The sequence below is a fragment of the Pinus tabuliformis genome, chromosome X (genome assembly GCF_031772625.1).
Source record: "Pinus tabuliformis cultivar Carrire ecotype Pingquan chromosome X, CPIR1, whole genome shotgun sequence".
In the NCBI taxonomy this organism is placed as follows: Eukaryota; Viridiplantae; Streptophyta; class Pinopsida; order Pinales; family Pinaceae; genus Pinus; species Pinus tabuliformis.
In genome coordinates, this window is record NC_142308.1 from 1,179,736,643 (window position 1) to 1,179,751,576 (window position 14,934).

Here is a 14,934-nt window from a genome sequence, read left to right on the forward strand (position 1 = left end):
AGCCCGCTTTGGTTTTCCACAAGTGCCTTGAAGTTTCTAATTTTTCAAACACTTCACTTTTGTTTTTAAGGAAATAAGCCCAAGTCTTTCTTGTGAAGTCATCAATGAATGTTAGGAAATATTGGCTGCCTGCTAGTGATGGAGTTTGCATTGGTCCACATAAGTCTGAATGGACAATCTCTAAGGGTGCCTTTGCCCTTATGCTCTTCCCTGATGGAAAACCTTCTCTATGTTGTTTACCCAATATGCAGCCTTCACAAAGGCTGTCCGGTTTTTCTATCAGTGGTAATCCAATTACCATTCCTTTTCTGCTCAACAAATTAAGACCTCCAAAGTTGATATGTCCAAATCTCAAGTGCCACAACCAATTTTCATCCTTTGGCACGCTTTGGAAAGCCTCTTGGGTGACTGCTGCAATTTCTCCTTTGTTTTTCAAATCTGTCCTTATCCTGAGAGGGAACATCCTGTTCCTTGTCATCTTCACTTCAGCAATGCATCTTTTGCTGGGTGCTATATCCATGATGGTGCATACATCATTCTCAAAGAAAACATTGTAACCCTTTTGAACAAGCTATCCAATACTCAAGAGGTTACATCTCATTCCGGGGACATAGTAGACATCTGCTATGGTTTTCCTTTCTCCTTGCTTTGTAAATATTTTTACCTCTCCTTTTCCCATAACAGAAATTTTGCTATCAATTCCTAATCTGACTTCTGATTTTATATTCTGATCTAAAGCAGAAAAGAGGGCTATGTTTCCTGTCATATGGTTGCTGCAACCTGAGTCTAAAAACTATATGTCTTCACTGTTTTTTTTAGCCATGTTACAAGCTAACAACACATTATCTTGACTGTTGTTTTCTCTAGTGACATTTGCATTTGGTCTATTACTCATATCATGATGCTTCTTCCTACATTCACTGGCATAATGCCCATATTTTTTACAGTAATAACATTAGACATTGGATTTTTCATACCTTTGTCGTTGAGCATGATGTTGTCCTCTTTGTTGGCTGCTACCTTGGCCTTGGTTCTGATTTGGATTGTTGCCTCTTCCTTGAGAATTTGCTGGGTTGTTCCTTCCACCTCTGTTTTGGGTTCTGCCTCTTCCTCTCTTGTTTCCTCTGCGTTGACCTCTTCCTCTTCCAAAAGACATCTGGGTCTTGAAGGCTTGCTGTAGAGATGAGTTTTCATTTCTACTCAACCTCTGCTCATGTGTTATCAGTGATGCATGAAGCTCATCAACTGAAAAGTTTGAGAGATCCTTTGTCTCTTCTATGGTGGTGACAATCACATCAAACTTAGAGGGTAGGACCCTCAATATTTTCTCCACAATCCTCCTTTCTTCAAGGGTTTCTCCATGAGTCCTCGTCTGTGTGACCAGACCAATCACATGTGTGAAGAATGAGTCAATATTGTCTGACTCCTTCATGCTCAGATTTTCAAAATCTCTCCTCAGCAACTATATTTTTGCTTTCTTTACTTTCTCCATGCCTTGATAGGCTATTTTGAGGGTTTTCCATGCTTCATTGGATGTCTTAGTTGCTGCTATCCTTGGAAACACACTCTGGTCCACTGCTTGATACAACAATACAATGGCTTTTGCATCCTTCTTCCTATTGCTCTTCAGCAGATATCTCTGCCTGTGTCAAACTGTTAAACTCTTCTTCATCTGCTGGTTCTTCAAACCCATATTCAACAAGTTCCCATAGATCTTGTGAGACAAACAGGGCTTTCATGGTTATTGCTCAATAGTCATAGTTTTTCCCATTAAACTGTGGGAGCTGGGTATTAAACATACCCATACTAGTGTCGGTGCTATCCATTCCTTGCATCCTCAACTATGCTTCAATTTCTTGACTGTGTATTTTAAAAACACTGACTGTTTCTTCAGCAGTAACAAAAAGAAAACTTTGAGGAATACCTGAATCTTTTGTTGACTGAGTCTTCACTCTGTTGGAGAAGCTGTTGCAGCAAAATAACTCCTTTCTTTAGCTTCTTGAACAACTTCAAAGAGCCTGAACCTGCTCCGATACCACTGTTTGGGATTTTTCTGGTAAAATCCCAAAAACAAAGAAACAAACTGCACACAGAGACAATGCTCTGTTTTTCTCTGCCACAGGATCTTTTGCACAGGGAAGCTTTAAAAAAAAAATTGTCTGAGAACAGAGTATTACACCACCATAAAAAGATTTGTATTCATTAAAATATAATGCCTGATACAAACTTCATCCTCTTTCACTCAAAGGGATTTAACAAAAATACATTCAACCATCAACAAAAAAAAACTCAGTCTCTTTCTGAGATTTTACACTGCTGGGTAAAATTCTCATTTTACATTCACTGCTGTGAAATTTTTTTTACATATACTCCTGTAAACTTACATATGCTGTAAGAATTTCTTACATTACATTTACTGTAAAAAAAGATTTACCCGCACCATACAATTCACCATTCGCTATTGCTCCCCCTTCATTTGGAAAACATCTAAAACTTACATTTCAACTTTGTATTCCTTTTGTTTCGCACTACTGTGCTCGCTTAACACGCTGGTCTTTTTCTTTTTCATTAACCCATTGCACTGCTGTGCAACACGAGAGCTTTTTTTTATGAAAGTCAACTAAAAAAAAACAATTACGTAATGCACGAGCTCCTATATATTTTGGATATTACATTGCGTATACATTATAACAAAATAACCATGCCTTTCTTTAAATTCACCATACCTTCGTGCATAAAAAAAACATTAAAATTTAAAACTCTTACTAAAACTTCTACAGACAGAATTAATACATTAAATTTCTTTTCCGGCGGTCAACCAAAATTTTTACGGCATGTTAAATTTAATTTGCTGTAGGTTCGAGAAGTCCGAAAACCGTTGATTTGCCCTTGCGGAATTGAACGGCCGGTATGAATATCGGAAGGCCCTTTGTTACCAAACTTTACGTTCCGATATGGCAGAGATTTTGCAAAAAAGTGCAGGATGTGCAGGACGTGTGGAGGCAGCTCGTTGGATCGGAGTCAACTGTACGGAAACTGCTTTCACCGCAAAAGTGGTCCGAAATGCGTCAGGCAGTTTGTGGTTTCGCTGCGGTGGTTTTGGGGTTGTACGTGCGCAGTTGAAATTAGATTTCAACAGATTCATGTGACCAATTAAGAGGAATAGATCTAATCATTTCCTAAATATAGGAAACACCCTCTTTTATTATAGGAAGTCAATCCTCCAAACTAAAAGAAGTTACGTTAAGACTCTTTTCCACATTTCTCTTGTGATATTAGAGGAAATTCAAAAGGTAAAAGATAAGGCTATATTAGAAATTTTTTAATAAGATAAAATGTGGTCTAACCTTGGGAAAAGGGAGCTAGCATATTATAGGATCAAACAAAGTATGAAAGAAAGGGGATGGTAACTTAGTAAACTTTGGGAAAAGTAAGATGAAACCATATAGAGTAAGGGGAAGGGATAGATGCACAACAACTGAAACTATAATAAGGTGAGATAGATAGATAGAAAACATAAAGAAATTTGATCATAAAATGCCAAATGACCAAGAAAATAAATACTAGAGATAAATTTGAAATAGATGACAGTTTATACTTTATATATACATTAGAAGGCACTAGAGGAAAGACTTGTTGATGGATTGTTGAGTAAATAAAGAAGTATCTTCTTTGTGTGTGGTAGGGATTATGAGTTCTAGAATTTGGTCTAATTAAAGAACATAACAATGAGTTGTTTCATTGATTTTTTATTCTTTTGGGATGGGGAGACTTCTCTAAGATTTTTGCATTATCTTCTTCCTCACCTTGGTGATATTGTAGCCTTAAAAAGGGGTGATATCCATAGGTAACTACCTAGAATTGGGCCAAAAATTGATATATCTTGATAGATTGCGTACTATTCATGATTTAGAAAAGTTAAGTACCTATTAATGTCTTTGAAATTCTTTTATTATATATTTCAAATTATAAATCAATGATTTTACAAATAAATACAATAGAGCTTTTTGGCTTTGTGAATTGTTACTTTTGATTATTCATATATTATCTATATAGATTATGTAACTCTCCCAATCATTTGATTATTCGAATATTATCTATATGGATTATATAACTCTCCCAATCATTTTTCCAAATAAATAACCTCTATTATGAAATTGTGTTGTAATTTCCTATGTAAATGGCAAATTCTAGCTACCTATTATAGGATAAGAAGTGAGATTATATCTTATATATAATTCACTCAATTATATGGAGTTTTACATGTCTTTGATTATGTATAAATATGGTAGGAAGTATTGGCTCATGGTAAATTTTCTCACTACAATTATTTTAGTTTAAATTTTGTTATTTTTTGAATTTAGGTCCAAGGGCATTTTAGTTATTATTGTATGCATTCTTAGACTCTTAGTCTTTACCTTACTATATATGGATTTAAATTTGACTTTGAATCAATGAGGAGTATGCCTAATAGGTTGCCACTTATTTCACTACCTTTTGGCTATGTAGCCATTTGCATTATATTTCTGGATGACACAATTTAAAATTAGCTTTATCATGCTAGATAATGCTTATTGGTGAGATAGTTTTGTATTGTGCATTGTCTAAACAATCAAGAAATTGTTTTCAAGTGTATTTATGAATTTATAGATTATTATTTCATGTGTTTAAATAAATGATATAGTTCATAAACTAAATATTCAAAATAAACATTATAACATAAAAGACTTCATTTGAACCAAAATAATATATTGAATATATTTTGAGAGCTAAATAATAATACAATATAATGTGCTTATACCATTCATGAGTTATGATAGTTGATAGGATTTTTAATGTATAGATCAGTGGTTGTTACATCTATGGAAACTATTATATGAGATCCACTAGAAGGGATTATTTTTGGCCGGATTATTAGCAAAGAAAAACCCTAGAGAATAGAGGAGAATTGACCATGTGACCTTGTTAAGCCTAACCCTAAAGCATCGAGGAGAATTGATCATGTGACTTTATTAAACCTAACCCTAGAGCATGAAAGAGAATTGACTTTATAACTTCTCATTAACAAAACATTTTAAAATGGCCAAAACTCTTAAACTAACCCTTAAAACTAATTATTATTATTACTAATTTAAAAATATCTGTGTTGATTACCTTGTCTATCCCTTTAAATATGTTTTACTCTCATAAGACCTCATAAGTTAAGTTACAAAGTATTGAGAAAAATTGTGTTATTGGCAAAAGATTAAATCATTATAATTAAATTTTATGCCATATTCGAACGGATGAGCTTAATAGAATATTAATTACTTAGTTTGACAAATTGACTTTGTTGTTAGTTAGTTTCTTAAATGATACAATGGTTTTTATAATTAGGATCATCCCAAGGCATCTTCTATATTTTTCTGGACCTGGCTCATTTAAAACTGTTACTATCCAATAGAAACTAGTATCAAATGTGGAAAGGAAATTCTATTCCGCAACTCAATGTCAAATTATTTCCTGCATGCAGCCTGATATTGGGTCTATTACTTAGGAAGGCTGAGGACTGGAATTCAACATAGAGGGGAGACATACAGAGAAACAATTGCATTTGTAGAGGAAATTTTTGCAAACGAGAATGGCAACGAGAAGCATGAGAACACCGAAAGGGATTTTGAAGACCTAGGTATATCAAAGGTGAGCTAAACTAGCTTATTTTCAGTAAGCCTGGTGCGGAACAATCTACCAGTCGCGCAATAAAGACTAAATTTTAACGTTGATATTTTTTGGACCTGATTCATTTTTACTATTCAATACAAAATAAGATTAATTGTAGAAAGGAAAATTTGTTCCTAAAATGAATGGCAAATTATTTCCTGCGTGCATCCTGATATCGAGAATAAAATTGAAAAGAGAAAAACTGAACTTCGGCATGTTAGAGATTTCTGGTAATTTCAAACACAAATTAACTGAACACAGAGCAATGCTCTGTTTTTCTCCTCAGAATCTTTTGCACAGGGAAGCCCCAAAAAAAAATTTGAGCAAGACAGAGTTTCTAAGCCAAAACAAACTTGTATTAATTTATAAACTGCTTAATACAATTTTGTTCCTCTCTCTCAGAGGGATTCACCAAAAATAAATACTCTGCCTCTTTTACAAATGGTTTTTACACTGCTGTGTAAAATCTTCATACATTTTTACTACTGTAAAAGGAGCTTTTACATTTACTGCTGTATAATAAATTTACATGGATTTACTGCTGTAAAAGAAATCCTTCACATTCACCCCTGTGTGAAATTTTCATTACATTCAAGCGGCTGATCATTCACATTACATATTCAATTAAAAAAAAACATTTGCGCTAGCACCATACATATCATTTCAATGCATTTCAATGCATATGCTTTATAATTTTTTTGTTCGCACTGCTGTGCTCTGCTGGTTTTTTTATTGTCTGCATCTGAAAACTCACCTTCATCCCCGTGTGTTTTTTTTTAAGTTACCAAGTCAACGCTTCAAAACCAAAACATATCACTTACGATACCTTACCCATACTTCCGTAAATTTAAAAAAACAATAAAATTAAAAACGTTTACCAACTTTTACCTATGACTATGACAGTGCATTAAATACATTAAATAAAAAAAACGACGGTAAAAACAAAACTAATATTCTGGCCGGTTGAATAAGATCTTTGTCCGTTGACTCGATCGGACGCAATTCGCACACCAACCTCACACAAGCCAAACGACTTTTAACGTCCGGGGAGTTGGTGGTTTCGGAGTTGTACACTGGACGCGTGGCAGCAACGGATTGTGTCGGAGGCCCTCTGACGAAAACACCTTTTACGAATGGTGGTGCGGGGAAGTCTGGGTGGTTTTGCCAAACCACGCTGCAGTAAATGCGGTTGAAATTAATATTTCAACACTCCCCTTTAATTTCAACTGCTGGGTTATCAGTCATACCCAAACATTTTCTCAAAAATTCAAAACTTTTCAGATCCAATGACTTTGTCAAAATGTCTGCTACCTGTTCTTGAGTCCTGCAATGTTCTAAGATAATTTCTCCATTGTTCACCAATTCTCTGATGTAGTGAAACCTTGTATCAATGTGTCTCGTTCTCTTATGAAACACTGAATTCTTTGACAATGTAATAGCTGAGCTATTGTCACAAAAAATCACTGTTGCTTTTGCCTACTCTTGGCCTAAACTCCTCAACATTCTTCTCATCCAAATTGCTTGACATGTTGTTGTTGTAGCTGCCACATATTCAGCCTCTGCTGTAGACAATGCTACAATGGACTGCTTCTTAGAAGCCCATGAAATGGCTCCTGAACCCATATGAAAAACATAACCGGAAGTGCTTTTCCGATCATCTACACTTCCAGCCCAATCACTATCAGTGTATCCAATTAAATCTGAACTTTCTGAGACACTATATAATATGCCAAACATTTTGGTACCTTTGACATACCTTAAAATTATTTTTGCTGCCTGCCAATGTGCTTCCTTTGGCCTCTCCATGAATCTGGAAATTAAACTAACAGTAAACATTATGTCAGGCCTAGTAGTTGTTAAATACATAAGGCTGCCAATAATACTCTTGTACAAACTAGGATCAAAATCCTTGCTGTTGTCCTCTTTGCTAAGTTTTAATCCCATTACAGTGGGAGTGATCGCTGCTTTGCATTCTTGCATGTTAAATCTGCCCAACACTTGATTTACATATCTAGCTTGTGAGATAAAAATTCCTTTTTCAATTTGATATACTTCTATGCCTAAGAAGTATCTCAAGAAACCCATGTCAGTCATTTCAAATTCCTCTTTCATGACTGATTTAAAATTCTCAATGAGGTGATCATCATTACTTGTGAAAATAACATCATCAACATATAAGACAACAATTAAAATTTTACCATCTTTTTCTTTGATGTAGACGGTGGGTTCTCCTTCACACTTGTCAAATTCATTATCCAATAGATAGGAATCTATCTTGTTGTACCATGCTCTTGGCGCTTGCTTCAGCCCATAAAGAGCCTTCTTCAATTTGCACACTTTGTGCTCTTCACCTTTCTTCTCATAGCCTAGAGGATGTTCAACATAAACCTCTTCCTTTAACACTCCATTTAGGAATGCTGACTTCACGTCCATTTGGTAGACTTTCCATTTGTTTTGAGCTGCTATAGACAGCACTGCTCTCACAGTTTCCTTTCTTGCAACCGGTGCGAAAGTCTCCTCATAATCTCTTCCATACTGCTGCTTGTATCCCTTGACAACCAGCCTTTCCTTGTGCCTTTCTATCTTGCCTTCAGCATTGCACTTGGTCTTATAAACCCATTTGACTCCTATGACCTCTTTACCTTTTGGTAGCTCTACCAAATCCCATGTCTTGTTTCTCTCTATGGAATTTATCTCATCATCCATAGCTTCTATCCATTTCTTATCTTTAATTGCTTCTTCGAAATGAATAGGGTCATCAACATGGCAATACAAGGCAAATAAGGAATTCATTCCTTCATCATAAATATCACTTAAGTTTCTGAATTTCTTACCTCTTTCATTTGGTGTGCAAGTGCTTGAAGATGCACTTGAATTTCCTCCTTGTGGTGTGCTTGGAGAAGCACTTTCATTTATCCTCAATGGTGTTCCTTGTTGTCCTTGTGTTGGTGCTGTTGTTTGGGGATGTATTTCAGCCACCTCCTCCTCATCTTCATCATGAGACAAATAGTTTTTAACATTCACTGTTTTCTCTATGCTTCCATCCCAAGTTTCCTCCCCAATGAACTGAACATCTCTGCTGACAAGAAACTTCTTGGTGGATGGGATATATAACCTATAGGCTTTGGATTCCTCACTGTATCCAACGAAAATATATTTCTCCCCTTTGATGTCCAACTTCCTCCTTAGCTGATCTGGAATGTGTGCATAGGCCACACATCCAAAAATTTTCATGTGGGTGACACCTTGCTTTCTCCCACTCCATGCTTCTTCCGGCACTTTGTTCAACACTGCTTTTGTAGGACACCTATTCAAAATATACACTACACAATTTACAGCTTCAGCCCAATAATCATTTGGCAAATGCTTTGCCTTCAGCATGCTCCTCGCCATATCCATGATGGTCCTATTCTTCCTTTCAGCAACTCCATTTTGCTGTGGGGTGTACCTAGTTGTAAACTGTTTATGAATTCCATTTTCTCTACAAAACCGTAGGAACTCCTTGGAGATATACTCACCTCCTCTGTCAGTTCTCAAAAATTTTATATGCAGCCCGATTTGGTTCTCCACAAGTGCTTTGAAATTTCGGAATTTTTCAAACACTTCACTTTTGTTTTTAAGAAAGTATACCCAAGTTTTTCTTGTAAAGTGGTCAATAAATGTTATGAAATCTTGGCTTCCTACTAATGATGGATTTTGCATTGGTCCACATAAATCTGAGTGGACAATCTCTAAGGGTGCCTTTGCCCTTATGCTTTTACCTGATGGAAAACTTTCTCTATGTTGTTTCCCCAAAATGCAACCTTCACAAAGGTTGTCTGGTTTCTCTATCAATGGTAATCCTCTTACCATCCCTTTTCTGCTCAATAAGTTAAGACCTCCAAAGTTGAGATGTCCAAATCTCAAGTGCCACAACCAATTTTCATCCTTTGGCACGCTTTGGAAAGCCTCTTGGTTGACTGCTGCAATTTCTCCTTTCTTTTTCAAATCTGCTCTTATTCTAAGAGGGAACATCCTGTTCCTTGTCATCTTCACTTCAACAATGCATCATTTGCTGGGTGCTATATCCATGATGGTGCATACATCATTCACAAAGAAAACATTGTAACCTTTTTTGAACAAGTTGTCCAATACTCAAGAGGTTACATCTCATTCCAGGGACATATTAGACATCTGCTATGGTTTTCCTTTCTCCTTACTTTGTAAATATTTTTACCTCTCCTTTTCCCATAACAGAAATTTTGCTATCAGTTGCTAGTGTGACTTCTGATTTCATATTTTTATCAAGGGCAGAAAAGAGGGAGATGTTTCCTGTCATATGGTTGCTGCAACCTGAGTCTAAAAACCATATGTCCTCACTGTTTGTTTCAGCCATGTTACAAGCTAACAACACATTATCTTGGTTGATGTTTTCTCTAGTGACATTTGCATTTTGTCTATTACTCATATCATTTTGCTTCTTCCTACATTCACTGGCATAATGCCCATATTTTTTACAATAATAGCATTGGACATTGGATTTTTCATACCTTTGTCCTTGAGCATGATGTTGTCCTCTTTGTTGACTGCTACCTTGGCCTTGGTTCTGATTTGGATTGATGCCTCTTCCTTGAGCATTTGCTGGACTGTTCCTTCCACCTTTGTTTTGGCTTCTGCCTCTTCCTCTCTTGTTTCCTCTGCCTTGACCTCTTCCTCTTCCAAAGGACATCTGGGTCTTGAAGGCTTGCTCTAGAGATGAGTTCTCATTTCTGCTCAACCTCTGCTCATGTGTTATCAGTGATGCATGAAGTTCATCAACTGAAAAGTTTGAGAGATCCTTTGTCTCTTCAATGGTGGTGACAATCACATCAAACTTTGAGGGTAGGACCCTCAAAAGTTTCTCCACAATCCTCCTTCCTTCAAGGGTTTCTCCATGAGTCCTCATCTGTGTGACCAGACCAATTACATGTGTGAAAAATGAGTCAATGGTGTCAGACTCCTTCATGCTCAGATTTTCAAAATCTTTCCTCAACAATTGTAGTTTTGCTGTCTTCACTTTCTCCATGCCTTGATAGGCTGTTTTGAGGGTTTTCCATGCTTCATTGGATGTCTTAGCTGCTACTATCCTTGGAAACACACTTTGGTCCATTACTTGATACAACAATATAATGGCTTTTGCATCCTTCTTCCTATTGCTCTTCAGTAGATCTCTCTCCCCCTGAGTTAAGTTGTTAAATTGATTTTCATCTGTTGGTTCTTCAAACCCAGATTCAACTAGTTCCCATAGATCTTGTGAGACAAACAGGGCTCTCATGGTTATGGCCCAGTAGTCATAGTTTTTCCCATTAAACTGTGGGAGCTGGGTATTAAACATACCCATGCTAGTGCTGGTACTAGCCATTCCTTGCATCCTCAACTATGCTTTAAATTCTTAACTGTGTGTTTAAAGCACTGACTGTTTCTTCAACAATAACTCAAAAAAAACTTTGAGGAATACCTGAATCTTTTGCCTGAAACTTCACTCTGCTGGAGAAGATTTACTGCTGCAACAAAAGACTCCTCCCTTCAGCTTCTTGAACACCTTCAAAGAGCCTAAGCCTGCTCTGATACCACTGTTGGGGATTTCTGGTAATTTCAAACACAAATTAACTGAACACAGAGCAATGCTCTGTTTTTCTCCTCAGGATCTTTTGCACAGGGAAGCCCAAAAAAAAAAATTGAGCAAGACAGAGTTTCTAAGCCAAAACAAACTTGTATTAATTTATAAACTGCTTAATACAATTTTCTTCCTCTCTCTCAGAGGGATTCACCAAAAATAAATACTTTGCCTCTTTTACAAATGATTTTTACACTGCTGTGTAAAATCTTCATACATTTTTACTGCTGTAAAAGGAGCTTTTACATTTACTGTTGTAGAATAAATTTACATGGATTTACTGCTGTAAAAGAAATCCTTCACATTCACCCCTGTGTGAAATTTTCATTACATTCAAGCGGCTGATCATTCACATTACATATTCAATTAAAAAAACATTTGCGCTAGCACCCTACATTTCATTTCAATGCATTTCAATGCATATGCTTTACAATTTTTTTGTTCGCACTGCTGTGCTCTCCTGGTTTTTTTATTGGCTGCATCTGAAAACACACCTTCATCCCCGTGTTTTTTTTTAAGTTACCAAGTCAACGCTTCAAAACCAAAACATATCACTTACGATACCTTACCCATACTTCCGTAAATTAAAAAAAAAAAAAAAATTAAAAACGTTTACCAACTTTTACCTATGACTATGACAGTGCATTAAATACATTAAATAAAAAAATGATGGTAAAAACAAAACTAATATTATGGCAGGTTGAATAAGATCTTTGTCTGTTGACCCGATTGGACGCAATTCACACACCAACCTCACACAAGCCAAACGACTTTTAACGTCTGGGGAATTGGTGGTTTCGAAGTTGTACACTGGACGCGTGGCAGCAACGAATTGTGTCGGAGGCCCTGTGAGGAAAACAACCTTTTGCGAATGGTGGTGCAGGGAAGTCTGGGTGGTTTTGCCAAACCATGCTACAGTAAATGCGGTTGAAATTAATATTTCAACACGGCATACAGAGACCCAGAAGGAAGCAATTTCATTTGAAGAGGAAATTGTTACAACTGAGAATGGCAACCAGAAGCTTGAGAACAACAAAGGGATTTTGAAGTCCCATCTGTATGTAGGGTGAGCAAATCTAGCTTCTTTTTAGGAAGCCCAGTGAGAAAAAATCCACTAGTTAGACATTAACAACTAATTTTTACAATGAATAATTTTTGGCCCTGATTCATTTTTACTGTTTAATACAAACTAGGATGAAATGTAGAAAGGAAAATATCTTCTACGACTAAATGCCAAAATGTTTCTTGCATGCAGCCTGACACAAAGACTGGATTAGAAAAGTTGAAGATTGAACATCAACATACAGGGGAGACGTACAGGGAACCAATTGCATTTGAAGCTAAATGGCAATCTATTTTCTGCATGGAGCCTGATATTTTGTCTAAATTAGAAAGACCAAAGATTACGGGGAGGATGTACAAAGAATCAGTGGCATTTGAGAAAGTCAATGTTTTCAGGGTGCAAGGTGAACATCTTGTGCTATCTAATACTTCAAAGGTGTTGTTGGGAATGGCTACTTATATTCAAAAAAATTTTATTGTCATTATCCTGAGTCATCATTCAACTGTTCAGTCTAACATATAGTCTAATTTAAAATAGGTGTAAAATATCTAATCATTGCCTAAATCTAGAGAATTTTTTGTTTCACATTTTTGAAATCAAAAGAAGTTAAATTAGAAATATTTTTTCGTCTCTCACTCATGACAAGAGAGAATCTTTTAATAAGAGAAAGGGGCTTATATTGCAAACCTATAGATAAAAGAAAAATGGGGCTTTATATTGGAGAAAGATACAGTTATAAATTAGGAAATAAATCCATGGGAGTTTAGTAGAGAAATTGAGGAAGATGAACCTATAGAGATAAATAGCAATAAATTGATATACAACAATACAAAATAGAGACACTCTTTAGAATGTCTTAAAATTTTGAAAGTCATGGGAGCTTAGTAGTAAATAGGAAGAGGAAGATGAATCCATAGAGAGAAAGAAATGAGTTGATGTACAATAGTAGGAACAGGGAACAGTCCTTAGAATGCCTTAAAAAGTTAATAAAAAAATATCAAAAAAGCAAGAGAAATTCTTAAACATGTAAAATAAACAAAAATTTGGACATTCTATGACTCCTTGAAAAACAATGGATGGGAGATCCTTTACAGGACTATTGAGTAGATAAATAAATATCATCGTTATGTTGTGTGGGGCAAGCATCATGAGCACTAGAAGTTGATATGATTAGAGAACTAAATAATGGGTTTCTTAGTAGGTATTTTATTGATTTTTGCAACAGGAGAAGTGACCCAACAATTTTGAATTACCTTTTTTTTAACTTATTGGTTTCATAGCCTAGCTAGGGGGTTAACATCCATTGAGGACTATCTACAATTGGGTCATGCCACCAAAGGCAGAGCCACGTATAAAGTTTGGAATATTGACCTCTAATATAAGTATCACCTTTCGTCAGACTCTGTCTAGGTTGGAAATCAGACAAGATTCCCATAACGTTTTTTTGGGTCTAAATGTCCAATTGTTTGGACCACACTTTATTGAAACGTTTGACACTATAAATTGTTGGGTATAAATTGTTCCGCACAAATAAAAGTTGAAGTTCCGCTTCAAGTTTTAATTCCTGAGCTTTTCGATTGAAAGTTAGTTTCAGTGATCTCTTGTTATAGTAGAAGTAAAATGATATATGCACCAAACTCCAATGAATATAATGGAGATGACAGCGCAAGTCGTATTTTTGGAGCAAAAGAAAGGAAAACAACATACGAACAAATGCATAAATCGCAGACACATTATTTTGTAAGGTCGATTAGGTCGATTATTTTGTGAGATGGTTTTACTGTGCAGATCTGACCAAAAATTATGTTGCGTCCCGGCGCCCTTTTCTAGAATTGTGAGGCGAGTGTGGCTTACAATCATGGCTGCTCCTTTGGTTCTGGAGTCTTTGTTTCAGTTTTAACTGTACTTTCCTGCCACTTCTGACACTGTTCAGCCTAGAAAGATCAACAAAGTTATTCAGCAGAAACACAAGAAACAGAATTAACTTTCAATATATATGTATTACCTCCTGTTGATCTGCCATTTTCATCTTCTTTTTCATCCGCTTTTCCAGTCTCTCTCTCCCACTTCTGTAGAATATACTAATATAAGAGTTCACATCATAAGAAGAAAAGTCAATTAACGCGTTAAAGTTTGAAATAAGAACTTGTATAAAACCATTTTCGGCTAGTGCTTTCACTCTCTCGAACAACGTGCCCTTATCGTAAGTAAAGGAGGAGGCTCGGCCGCTCTTTCCCTGTCGTCTAACAGTGTGCCATTATCGTAAGTAAAGGAGGCTCGCCACGCTTGATTTTCGATTGCCACAACGCGTTGCGCAGACAATTTCAGTGTCAAGTTCTGTTGGAATGTAATTTCAACTGCAGCAACAGTTGAACAGAAATCGCAAAACCGCCATTGGAGTTCCCTTTCATTTCCTTCATTTGCAATGCGTTCGTGCGATGCGATCAAACCGCAGATTGCTATCGCATATTAACTTGTTGCACCCCTGCTTTTCCCCGATTGCGATTTCATGATGCGATCTGATCGCATATCGCAA

At 36.2% G+C, this 14,934-nt stretch overlaps 1 pseudogene; it reads right to left on the minus strand.

The window, feature by feature from the left end:
- Positions 1–14,254: 14,254 nt before the first annotated feature.
- Positions 14,255–14,927, minus strand: LOC149144156 (uncharacterized; annotated as a pseudogene).
- Between the last annotated feature and the right edge of the window lie 7 nt (positions 14,928–14,934).